The sequence below is a fragment of the Dipteris shenzhenensis genome, chromosome 10 (genome assembly GCF_047967505.1).
Source record: "Dipteris shenzhenensis isolate YYH24624 ecotype China chromosome 10, Dip_SZ_1.0, whole genome shotgun sequence".
NCBI classification, from domain to species: domain Eukaryota; kingdom Viridiplantae; phylum Streptophyta; class Polypodiopsida; order Gleicheniales; family Dipteridaceae; genus Dipteris; species Dipteris shenzhenensis.
In genome coordinates, this window is record NC_141605.1 from 17,278,151 (window position 1) to 17,290,129 (window position 11,979).

Sequence of the window (11,979 nt, forward strand, 5' to 3'; positions counted from 1 at the left end):
AGTGTTACCACTGTGGCAAGAAGGGCCATTTGAAAAAGGCTTGCTACAAGCTGAAAAGAGAGCAAAAGGATAAGAAAAAGAAAGCAAATTGGGGTGCAAATCAGAAGGAAGAGAGTCCAAGGGAGGACAAAGGAAAAGTGAAGATCGAGGAGATCAATGCAGTCACACATCATAGTGACAATGATGTTCTCTTCATGTCTAGTTTATCTGCAGAGTTTCTTACCACTTCAGATGATGCATATTCCCAGGATTGGATTTTGGATTCTAGTGCTTCATTCCATGTTACTCCCCATAGGGAATGGTTCTCCACTTATGACAATCGAAAGACAGGTTGTGTGCATCTTGGAAATGACTATGCATGTGACATAGTGGGAGCAAGTAACATAAAGTTTTCTTTTGCAAATGGGTCTGCATTTGTTTTGAAACATGTGAGACATGTGCCTAAGTTGACCAAGAGTCTTATTTCAGTGGGTCAGCTAGATGATGCTGGTTTTCACACCACTTTTGGCTTTCAGACTTGGAAAATTCAGAAGGGCTCTATGCTTTTGGCCAGGGGTGCCAAGTGTGGGACTTTGTATCCCTTACATGTATCAGGGGTGTTTGATCATGTTGTTGCAATAACCGAGCAGCCAAGCACTTCTTTATGGCATTGTCGGTTGGGCCATCTGAGCCAAAATGGGATGAAACTCTTATGCCGTTTGGGTTATGTACCGCATTTGAGTTTCTCTGATTTTGAATTTTGTGAGCACTGTCTCTATGGGAAGCAGACTTAATCAGCCCATAAAAAAAGGGGAAAGAAAGAGTTTGAAAAGCTTGATTTGGTGCATTCAGACGTATCTGGTCCCATGCCTACACGGTCATTAGGTGGGGCTGAATACTATGTGACATTCATTGATGATGCAACTAGGAAAGTGTGGGCTTATGCTATAGCTCGGAAGAGTGATGTGTTCTAAGTATTTCAGAAATGGCTGGCCTTGGTTGAGAATGCTTAAATGCCTACGGACTGACAATGGTGGAGAGTATCTCTCTCATGACTTTCAGCATTTCTGTGATACACGTGGGATTAAGAGGGAGCTCACATCCCCTTGTACTCCAAAGCAAAATCGAGTTGCAGAAAAGATGAACCGTACCATTCAAGAAAGGTTGCAATGCATGCTTTCCAATGCAAGTCTTTCTGGTGGTTTTTGGGCTGGGGCAATGAAGACTACAGTGCATGTGATCAATAGATCACCTAGTAAGAGTTTGGATGGTGGTATTCTTGAAGAGGCATGGAGTGGCAAGAAGCCCTCTTACTCTCATTTGCATATATTTGGGTGTGAGGCATATGCACATGTGCCAAAAGAGCTTCGAAGCTAGATCCTAAGTCTAGGAAATGCATCTTTCTGGGTTATGGTGAAAGTGGAGAGATGGGCTATCATCTCTGGGATCCAGAAGCAAAGAAGATCATACGCAGCCATGATGTAGTCTTCAATGAGAAGAAGATGCATAAGGCACCCATGAGGGATGTGGAAATGAGGAGAATCACTTTCCAGGATGTGAATCCACCTACATATGTTGATAGACAACAAGCTGTCCATGCATCAAATGTGCAAGAAATGGTACCACCAAGTACTCCCACAGGTATACAATCAAGGGTAGATGATGGATCATCTATTGGTGGAAATGATGAGCCAAATGTGGCTGATATGCAGGTGGGACAGCAAGCTGAAATGCCCTTGAGAAGATCATCTAGAGTGTCTAGGCCGCCTGATAGGTTTGTTCCAGGGGTAGACTATGTGATGCTTACTGATTGCGGGGAGCCTTCTTGCCACAGAGAGGCTATGATGCGCGAGGATCAACGCAAGTGGGAGTATGCTATGCAATCAGAGATGAGTTCACTTATGAAGAATAAGACTTGGGACTTGGTTTCTTTGCCACATGGAAAGAAAGCATTGCCATGTAAATGGGTCTACAAGATGAAGGTCACAGGAGATGATGTGCCTAGGTACAAGGCCCGTTTGGTCGCTAAAGGGTTCAAGCAAGAGAAGGGTGTGGACTTTGATGAGATATTCTCTCCGGTTGTGAAGATGACCACACTTAGATGCATGCTTGGACTAGTAGCAGCAGAGGATATGGAGCTTATGCAGATGGATGTCAAGACAGCTTTCTTGCATGGGGATTTGCATGAGGAAATTTACATGGTGCAACCGGAAGGCTTTGAAGAAAAGGGCAAAGAGCATTTAGTTTGCAAGCTGAAGAAGAGTCTCTATGATCTTAAGCAAGCGCCTAGAGAATGGTATCAGAAGTTTGATGCTTTCATTCGGTCCCAAGGTTTTAGAAGGAGTGAAATTGATCACTGCCTCTACACTAAAAGGGCTAAGGATAATAGCCTGATAATCTTGGCACTATATGTGGATGATATGCTATTAGCTAGCAAGAATACTTATGAGCTGGATGCATTAAACGCCAAGTTGCATGAGACCTTTGATATGAAGGATTTGGGACTTGCAGGTCATATTCTTGGTATGTGCATCACGTGTGATCGAAGTAGGAAACTCCTTTGGCTTTCACAAAAAGAGTATGTTACAAAAGTATTGCAGCAGTTCAATATGGAGGGGGGGAAGGCAGTAAGTACTCCATTGCCTCCATATGTGAAACTGAGTCATACAGATAGTCCCAAATCAGATGAGGAAAGGGCCATGATGGCCAAGGTTCCTTATGCATCAGCAGTTGGGAGTCTTATGTATGCTATGATAGCTACTAGACCACACATTGCATTTGCAGTGGGAGTTGTTAGCCGGTATATGGCTAATCCAGGAAAGAGGCATTGGGAGGCAGTTAAGTGCATCATGAGGTACATGAAGGGTACCAAGGAGATGTGCATCTGCTTTGGTAGAGGAGACATGCGTGTACTTGGGTACATAGATTCAGACTATGCAGTGCATATGGATAGTAGGAGATTTACTTCTGGTTATGTGTTCACATTTGCAGGTGGTGCAGTGTTGTGGATGTCTCGCGCACAGAAGTGCGTTGCTTTGTCTACCACAGAGGCTGAGTATGTTGCAGCCACAGAGGTGTACCGACATTGCATAGTGATTCCATAAGTGCTATTCAGCTAGCACGGAATCCGGTCTTTCATGCAAAGACCAAACACATTGAGGTCAGGTACCATTTCGTCAGGGAGGTACTTGAGGACAAGCGCATAGAGCTTGTCAAGGTTCATACAGATGATAACCCTGCAGATATGCTGACGAAGAGTCTACCTAGTCAGCAGTTTGAGTATTATCGTGTATTGATGGGCATTGGATAGTATGCTCATTGGTTGTTCTCCCTTAAAGGCACATTGTCCTTTAAGTGGGAGGTTGTGGGGATTAAAGGTCACTGTGCCTTTACCCCAGTTATGTACAATACTCAAACACATATATAAATGAATGAAAAAGAAGATTAGGGTGTTTTGCACCCACCAAAACTTGTGTGGCTCTCTGTTTTCTCTCTCTCCCTCTTCCGTTCTTGCTTCCGTTGAGAGCACTCTCAATTGCTATTGTTACTTCTCCCTTGGTGTAGTTTTTGAAGTACTCGGGAACTTCCCTTAGGCCTTCATGGCACTTTGAGGTGCTTGCTTGGTTGCTAGCTCCACTAGATGTGGTGGAAGATGTTTGGCCCAATTCAACTATGTTTCCTTACTCTTCTTTTTTGTTAGTATTCACCATTTCACTCTTCATTCTCACATTGGGTTTGAACTTGCGAAATTTTTTGCTTTGTGAGACTAGTGATGGATTTTCAATAGGAGTCTCACTCCCAAGGAGCGGTCTTCAGCCATACATGCATTGTCAAACCCTTTAGGATCCCATTCAAAATCTGGGGACTCAGGTGCTTTTGTGGATTTAGTCAAATACAATTCCACCACTCTGGTCTACATTCTTTCAAATTCATTAAAGTGCTCTATCTTGGCCTTTTGATGTTGCACACATTCTTCTTTTTCCTTGACCGATTGCTATTGGCTAGTGCTGGAGGGTCTATCTTGGGGTATTCTATGGCCATGAGTGCTTGTAGGATTGCTAAGTCATTGTCAAATATTTGACTTCCAATGTGGCATTATCGGCTTCTGTTTCTAGGTCCCACAATCAAAGTCTGCGCCATAACCTTCAATTATGGCCTCTTCAAGATCACTATCCCATTCAACACTTGCCATAAAGACTAGCACTTCCACCTCTTCTGATTCATCATCCTAGATTGCTACTTCTAGGTGGATCATTTGGGCATCCACATTTGGCAACATTGGATGTGTTGTTTTTACAATTATCTCTTATGGCCAATTCCTATATCCAATTGTTGATGTTACTTTGTGTATCCCCTTCTATGGGTTTCAGTACATTTGTAGGTAAAGGGGATGCATAACTGGTCGCTGCAATGATGGAAGAAGTGTCTTCAACATTTTTGGGAATAATGGGTTTGATTTCCATTGTTCCCAAATTGATATTGACATCGGTTTCTCTATTTTTTATTGTGATTTGATCAGTGACCTAATCATGGAGTATCGAAGCTTCCTGAAGCCATGGTCTTCCCAAAAATATCCGATATGATCTAGCTCCCTTGGGAAGATCCAAGATAGTAAACTGGAGAGTTAACCTGACTCTAGTAATTTTTGTTGACACATTGTCAACGATGCCCAATGGCTTCATTTAAGTGTGGTCAGCTAGGCGGATGTTTACTGTAGCCTTTTGCATTAGAGGTAGGCCCCATTCTACATAAAGATATTTTGCTAACACATTTACACCGGCTCTGCCGTCCCCACTATTGCAGGGTATTGGCCAAAGGCTTTATGCCCTAGTGGGATGGTTACATTTTTTATGTCATCCCTAGCACCAAATTTTACTGAAATAACCTTCTCCTCTTCTTCAGGTGGGTAGAAGCTTTGTAAAGATTCTATCCATCCCTTGAAACTCTCCCACATTATAGGGCGATTCCTCAGTAAGGTTCCAATTAGCATCATGACAGGGTAGGTTATCAAGCTGGCTAGTGCGGTACCATCCAATTGGGGATGCATTACATGCTGCTTTGGAAGGTGTTGGGATCAATCACTATGTCAATGCTAGGTGATGAGAGTGCTCTAACCTCTGCTTCTCCTATCTTGTCTGCCTCAAATTTCTCTTGCTCTTATTGTGCCCATTGCTTCAAGGCTTGAAATGAGCTTTCTCAGTTTCAGCATTGGGGTATGCTTCCTTTGTTTCTTGGGTGGCACTATCCATAGATGTGCTAGGTATGGCCTCACTGGGTTGTGGGATTGGCATTACTTGTTTTACTAGAGGTCTCTTTACTTTTTGAGTGGAAAGGAGTTTTTTTCATGCCGCTTCTTTTTGCTATCTTGTTATGATCAACACTGGCTTGCGATACCACACTTTGTGCAGCCACACTGTGATTTTCCACAATGATCATCCCCAAGGTTACTTCAGGTTTTACTTCCTTGGTTGGTTGAGACTTAGAGGTTAGTCCATGCATGCATTCCCAACTCCACATTCTATGCACACAAGTTGAAATGTAACGGAGTTACCCTTGTGTGGGCATTCCGCTATGTGGTGGTTTTCCCCACAACCAAAACACTCGATGAGTGTTCGATGTGTGGTTGGCCTTACTTGATTAGCATACACTAGAATGAGTCCTTCGGCACCATCCATGTAGTACATAAGGTATTATGTTTCATACTCATAGTGAGGTTCCAGCTCTTCAGGTTGGAGTTGTTGCACTGGAACTACTGGGGCAAGATTGGGAGCTTGAGAATAATGCGGAGGATTGGGATTCCTCAATAGTTGAGGCACTTGTGTCCTCACCGAGGGAGGGTTGAGCCGTGGCACTTGTGCATTAGGTGCTAGTGCTAGTTGCCTATATACTAGGACTGTTGTTATTGTTGGGGCCGGGGTTGTGCTACCCTCATATTATAGAAACAGGTATTTACATCATGGCCTACAACATTGCAAATGGCACACCATAACCATGGGGGTTGAGCCACTTCTGGTGGGTTGAGTCTATTCCTTAGGATTGGGCACTCATTGGCTGTGTGCTTGGCCATACAGTGTCAGCACTAGACATTCTCTCTCTGTGGTTGTTGTGGTGGCTAAGAGATGGGCAACTTGTGCTCTATGGCCTACATCATTTCATCATTTACTCTTAGGGCCATGGATTCCACTCTGTCCTCGGTGGTGCAATCCTTGTTGGAAGTGCTTCCCTTCTATGGATTTATTGTCGTGATGACTTGATTTATAGTCATCACTATTGCTATCAAAATTGGTCATGCCGTCCTCAATGTCAATTGCAGCTTCATGAGCATCATTGAAATGCACATAATTGCTGACTTTTTTCATGTCCTTGAACAGATTTTTTCAGTCTAGAGATGAACCATGCTATGAGGTACTTGTCGTTTGGATGGGGAACACACTTTGCTATTAATCTTTTCACCATATTTTCCAATTGAAGTGCGGGGTCATCTCGGAGCCTTTCAGTTTGGAACCTTCTTCTGAACTACTTGGATAGTGTGACGCCAAAATTTGATATTTTTTATTTGGCATTGGTATTGTTTTCTTCTATGTTTGATGAGAGTTTGAGTATCAAGTGATAGCCTAGTGGCTCTCACTTATTTCTATTTTCTAAGATATTGTATGGGATTGAGAGGATGAGTGGAATGGATCATTGTAAATACCATAGGTATGAATTATAAATACCTTGGTATGGGGTGAGAGTTATTTGTGTATGGGATATTATGGGGTTTTTAGAAAATAGGAAGAGTGAGTCATATAAAGAGGTGGGTCATGTCCATGTGTTCCAATAATATAAGAGAGATCACATGCCAAGCATGTGGAAGGTATGTGGAGGAGTATGGAGTCAAGAGGAATCCTTCTAGAATTCCTATGTGGAATAAGGAGGATGTGGACATATGGAAAAGAGAGGGTCCCTATGGGCTCCATGTGGGAAGACTCTTGACTTTCTTAATATTTTAAGAGTCTTGGGCATCTTTTGATGGGACACATGGCAAGAGTAGCCAAAAAGGACATGGATGGTTACATACGGGCTTATGTGATTAATGGGGAAAGGAATCTACAGGCAGCAATTGTAAATGGGTGAAGGAGGGTGATAAAATCTCTATAAAAGGAGCCCTCCTCTCCCTTGTTCATCATCTCTTCCACCATTATACCTCATGTTGTTGTAGCTCTAGTCTCCTAAAGCCTCTTCCATGAGCCTTCTCTCCCTCTTGTAAATATTCTCTTATGTAGACTCTTGAGTCCATCTCTCTCTAGTTTATTCTCTCTCTATGAGTAGTCTTGGAGCTTCCGCTCCCTCTTGTATGTATGAAACCTCTTCTTCTTGCTTGTGTTTGTAGTATTTTGAGTGTATTTGAGTGGAGTCTTACTCTCATGACAATGAAAGTCACTTCCTATCATCTCCATTCATATGTTCTTTTCTCTCTCTATTCAAGTCTCTAAAGTAGTTCTTGTTCAGCCGTTCACTGTGCACACATGGTCCATCTGTTTCCTGAGCCACCATGCAAGCTTCTTCCTCTCTTTTAGGCAAATTCTAGGGGTATTGGATCGTTGATAATTGTGGAGCCTTGAGGGAGTAGTTTGCTTAGGCGAAATCTACATCGGCAGATGGCAATTAATATAGCAGTTAGACCCCCTGTCAGTATTTGACCTATAACTTTCTCCTCGATGGTCCGATTTCAATGAAACTTATATCAGCATGAAGCTCTCTTTAAGCACTCCCTCCAATGTAATTAGTTTCTTGCATTGGGTCCAGGACAAGAAGTTATGAGTCTTTGTGTATGACTATTTATTTCTATGGCAGTTTTTACCCCCTTTCAGTAAACTGTCCATATCTCTTCAGACATTGCTACCATCTTTAATATACTTGTAGAGTGAGCTCAATGTCTCGGGTAGTTCCCCTTCTCTCTTCTGCGTAGATATGAGAGCCAATACTTGTATCTCAGGTAGTGTTTCTTCTCAGACTATTCAGTGCCTATGGGCGACTAGGAGGCTACAAAGGTATCCTTAGCAAGACCGTATATTAGTAGAGGGAAGTCCCCCTTAATCAATGAAAAGAAATAGTCCAGCAAAAAGCATTTCCTTCCAAAGGAAAATCCCTTGTGCAAATTCAATATCTAGACAAGTAACAAGAGAAAAATACATATGAAGCTGCTCCATGTGTGAAGATACACAACTTACATGCTCAATGAAATATCTATGAGAATGCCATAATATCAAGTAAGGCCTCACATGTATTGCAATGTGAATGGTGTGATGTGAATTGTGGGAAGCAAACTATACAAAATGATCTACATTCCAGTAGCACCAAAGAGAGTTCAGTGCTTCATATTTCTCCACTCATCTCTATGGCAAAATCAATCTTTTATTATTCCATTTCTCTAGAAATTATATGCCCTACCAAAGCATAGTAATCTCTCTCCATTACCTCATATGGGCGAGTACCTTTCCACCATTTATCCTTTACATGGTCATCCATAAGATACCTTATATGAGGCTTAATCAGAGGAAGGAAAAAACTAGCTAGCCAATGATAGGAATGAAGTCCCTTGCCACATGATAAAGAAAGAGGGATTACCATTTGATTATCATCATTAATCCCCATTCCAATGTCCATGCTCACCTTAATGGAACCTAATCTGAAAAGTGCAAAGTAGTTACCAAGCTTCATGATGGTTTACTGAGGGCATATGTGAGGGTAAAGTATTTGCAAGGTCCATACAAGGGTAGTCAAGGTACATGCACACCCTAGGATCACAAGGATCCTTGAGGGGAGGTGTGTGTGTCGGTTTAGATTTAATAATCCCAGCAATAAACGAACCATACAATCGATTCAATCATAGAATAGCTTAACAACATTAAGTAGAATAATTGAAATATGGGGAATAAATACTTGAAGAACTCAAATGAAGTTTAATTTTAAATGTATTATTACAACCAAACCCTAGTAGGATTACAAAAAATGAGTAAATGAGTTTCGAATCTGTCAGAATAAATTAAATTTTAAATATATAGATATATAAATAAATAAGTAAAATAAAACATTTTAAAAAATTAAATAAAATTTTTAAAACATTAAATTAACTTCTTTTATCTATGTTTATAAAATATTTTGAATTAAATTATTTATGTAAAAAAATATTAGATTAAAAAATAGTATCTAGAAATACAAAAAAATATTTTTTTAAAAATATTTTTAAAAATATATTTAAACTTTTAAATTTTTAATTAATTTTTAATATTTAAATATTTAATTAGCAAATTTTTTAATATTTTGAGTTTGAAAATCATTGTTATTCTCATTTTTTGTTTTTGATTACTTTTGCAACCAAAAATTTTGAATAGTGTGTTCTTAGCTTTGACAAAGTCTTCCGGCTTGGCTTCGACCTCTAGTGGAGTGTACTAGTTCTTCAGTCACAAGTACTTCAAGATCTCTAGATAATATTTCTCCTATGAAATGAACATCCTACCTTACTCTTACTAGATCTTGAAGCTAAGAAAATAGTGAAGAAGTCTAGGCCAATCATGTCAAACTCCATATTCAACCACATCTTTACCTCTTTGATCTTCTCCTTGTTATCCCTCATTATTATTAGGTCATTAACATATAGGATCACCATCAACTTCTTGTCCCCTTTTGAATGGAGATATGGGTTTGAATCTGATGCACTCTAGATTAGGAAATTCTTCCAAACAAATCATCAATACCTTGGTAACATGCTCATTGGGCATGTTTCACCTCATATAGTGCCTTTGGAAGTTTGCACATACCATATCACCCTAAATCTAGAATCCAAGTGGCTACTCTATGTATAACTTCTCCTTGAGATCCACATTAAAAAAGGATGACTTGACATCCATTGAAAATGTGGACCACTATAAATGGTCTACCAATATAATCATTGATTGTGTCCATTCATGTTGTGGGAGTGACTATTTCATCATACTCCATCCCTACCATCTGTGCAAAACCCTTGGCTACCACCTTGGATTTATACTTGTCAAGTGCCCCATTAGATATGTACTTGACCTGTATATCCACTTGGTCCCTAGGACATGTTGCTAGAATGGACTTAAAACTACTCCCTGGCATTGGAAATAAAACTAAATCCAAAGAAATCCTCATCTGACAAGATTATGACTAAGCCCAAATTAGCTAAATCAATTGATACAGGGTGGTTCAATGCCACCAATTTGAGTAAGATAGACAATTTTGATAGGAATTTTTAAGATGGCCTAAAAATATAGCATGCAAAAAATAGTAAAATGTGCAATGGCAACCAATAAGCATTACATTGGGTCAATCTATAAGCAATGTTGAGTTAGTACCAACTCAAACATTGTAACTATGAACCCCCCCAAGTACACAAAAATATTTATAGTCTAAGATTGAGGCTTCTCCATGGCTAAAGACTCTCTAGTAGCCAACTCTTTGCCTTAGAGGAGTATCCATTCATAACACTCAAAATGCACCATAAGATGAGGCCTTTGCCTTCCAATTGGAATTCATGCTAACTTTAGCCCTTAGGAGACCTAGCTGCCTTCCATAAGAGCTCAAGTCATTTTCATTGCTATAAGATATTATTTTTCAAATTTGATATCCAAAGAAGCTAACCTATGCAATAGATGTGTGACTACATTAGCCCCTTTTGCAAGCAAAGGGGGTCAATTAAATTTTTAAGGGCCGTGATTAAATTTTATTTGAACTTTACAATTTCTTCATTGTATCTATTTTAGTTCATCTTCCACTCACGTTCTATCTTCAAAGCCAAAATGGTTTGAGACTTCATGAGTCTTGTCATCCAACAATGACATCTTGCAAAATATTTAAATTCATGAACAATATTTTAGATTCTAGAATCCATCTTTTTGCCTAGTCATTATTCATTGCGTGAGCGATCGGATGGTGGGCCTTCATCATTGTTGTAGTTTCCCGAATTCAAGAGCAAGGTGGAAGACTCAAGCCCACTATACCCATCCCACATCATTCAAGGCTCAACATGCATCAAAAGATGTCACTCAAGCTAGGTTGATAAGGCATTTGCACATCAAACCCTTAGTCATTTCTAATTGCCTTGACCTACCAAATAGCAAGAGCAACTATTCAAAAGCTCAAGTAGGGCTTTGTGAAGGTGGCATAGGCACATAGACTAGGGGTCTCAAAGTGCTAGCTTAGTAGGAGCCTCAATAAAGGGGACAATGGGAAATGGCATATCAGGTTGCAAACGAAAAAGACACACATTCAACCAAAAACAGTAACAAGCAACAAGCAAAACATACCCACACATCACATGAAACATATATGATCCACTTACTTGAAGCGGATGAAACAAACATCTCCAGAGAAGAGACACACATTCAAGCAGAAGCAATAGCAAACTGTAAACAAAACACACCCACACAACACATGAATCAAACATGATCCACTTACCCAAAGCAGATGAAACAACCACGCAAAACACAAAGAAAAAATAAACACAAAGCAAATGAAAATGCATAGCATACAACACACAGTACAGCGCACATGAATGTTTGATACATAGTCACATGAGAGACCACACAACCTAGCAAGATCCTAGCTCACTTGGACAACGAGTAAATAACACACAAAAAGCATGTAGTAACACAAAACGTAGCTCGGGGGGGGAGAGAGGGAGACTAGGAGAAAGTTGTAGTTTATACCTAGAAGTTGGAAGAAAGTTGTTTTTGTAGTTCTAAATTGGCATAGTACATGTGAAACTGCGCTTCACGAATGCTTGGTAGGGGCATGTTGAGCTAAGAGAATGAAGAAAAAGAGGGTGCTGACCTCCACTAGCCAACAAAAGAAGTGAACAATAAGTGTGGAGGATTTAGAGGAAACAGCCTACATTTCCAAGTGTAGTTCAAGTAAGATGCCATCTAGATAGTATTCCTCATGGATTTTATCCTTTCCCTTTGGAACAAAGTAGTGTCATGGAAAAAGGGATCA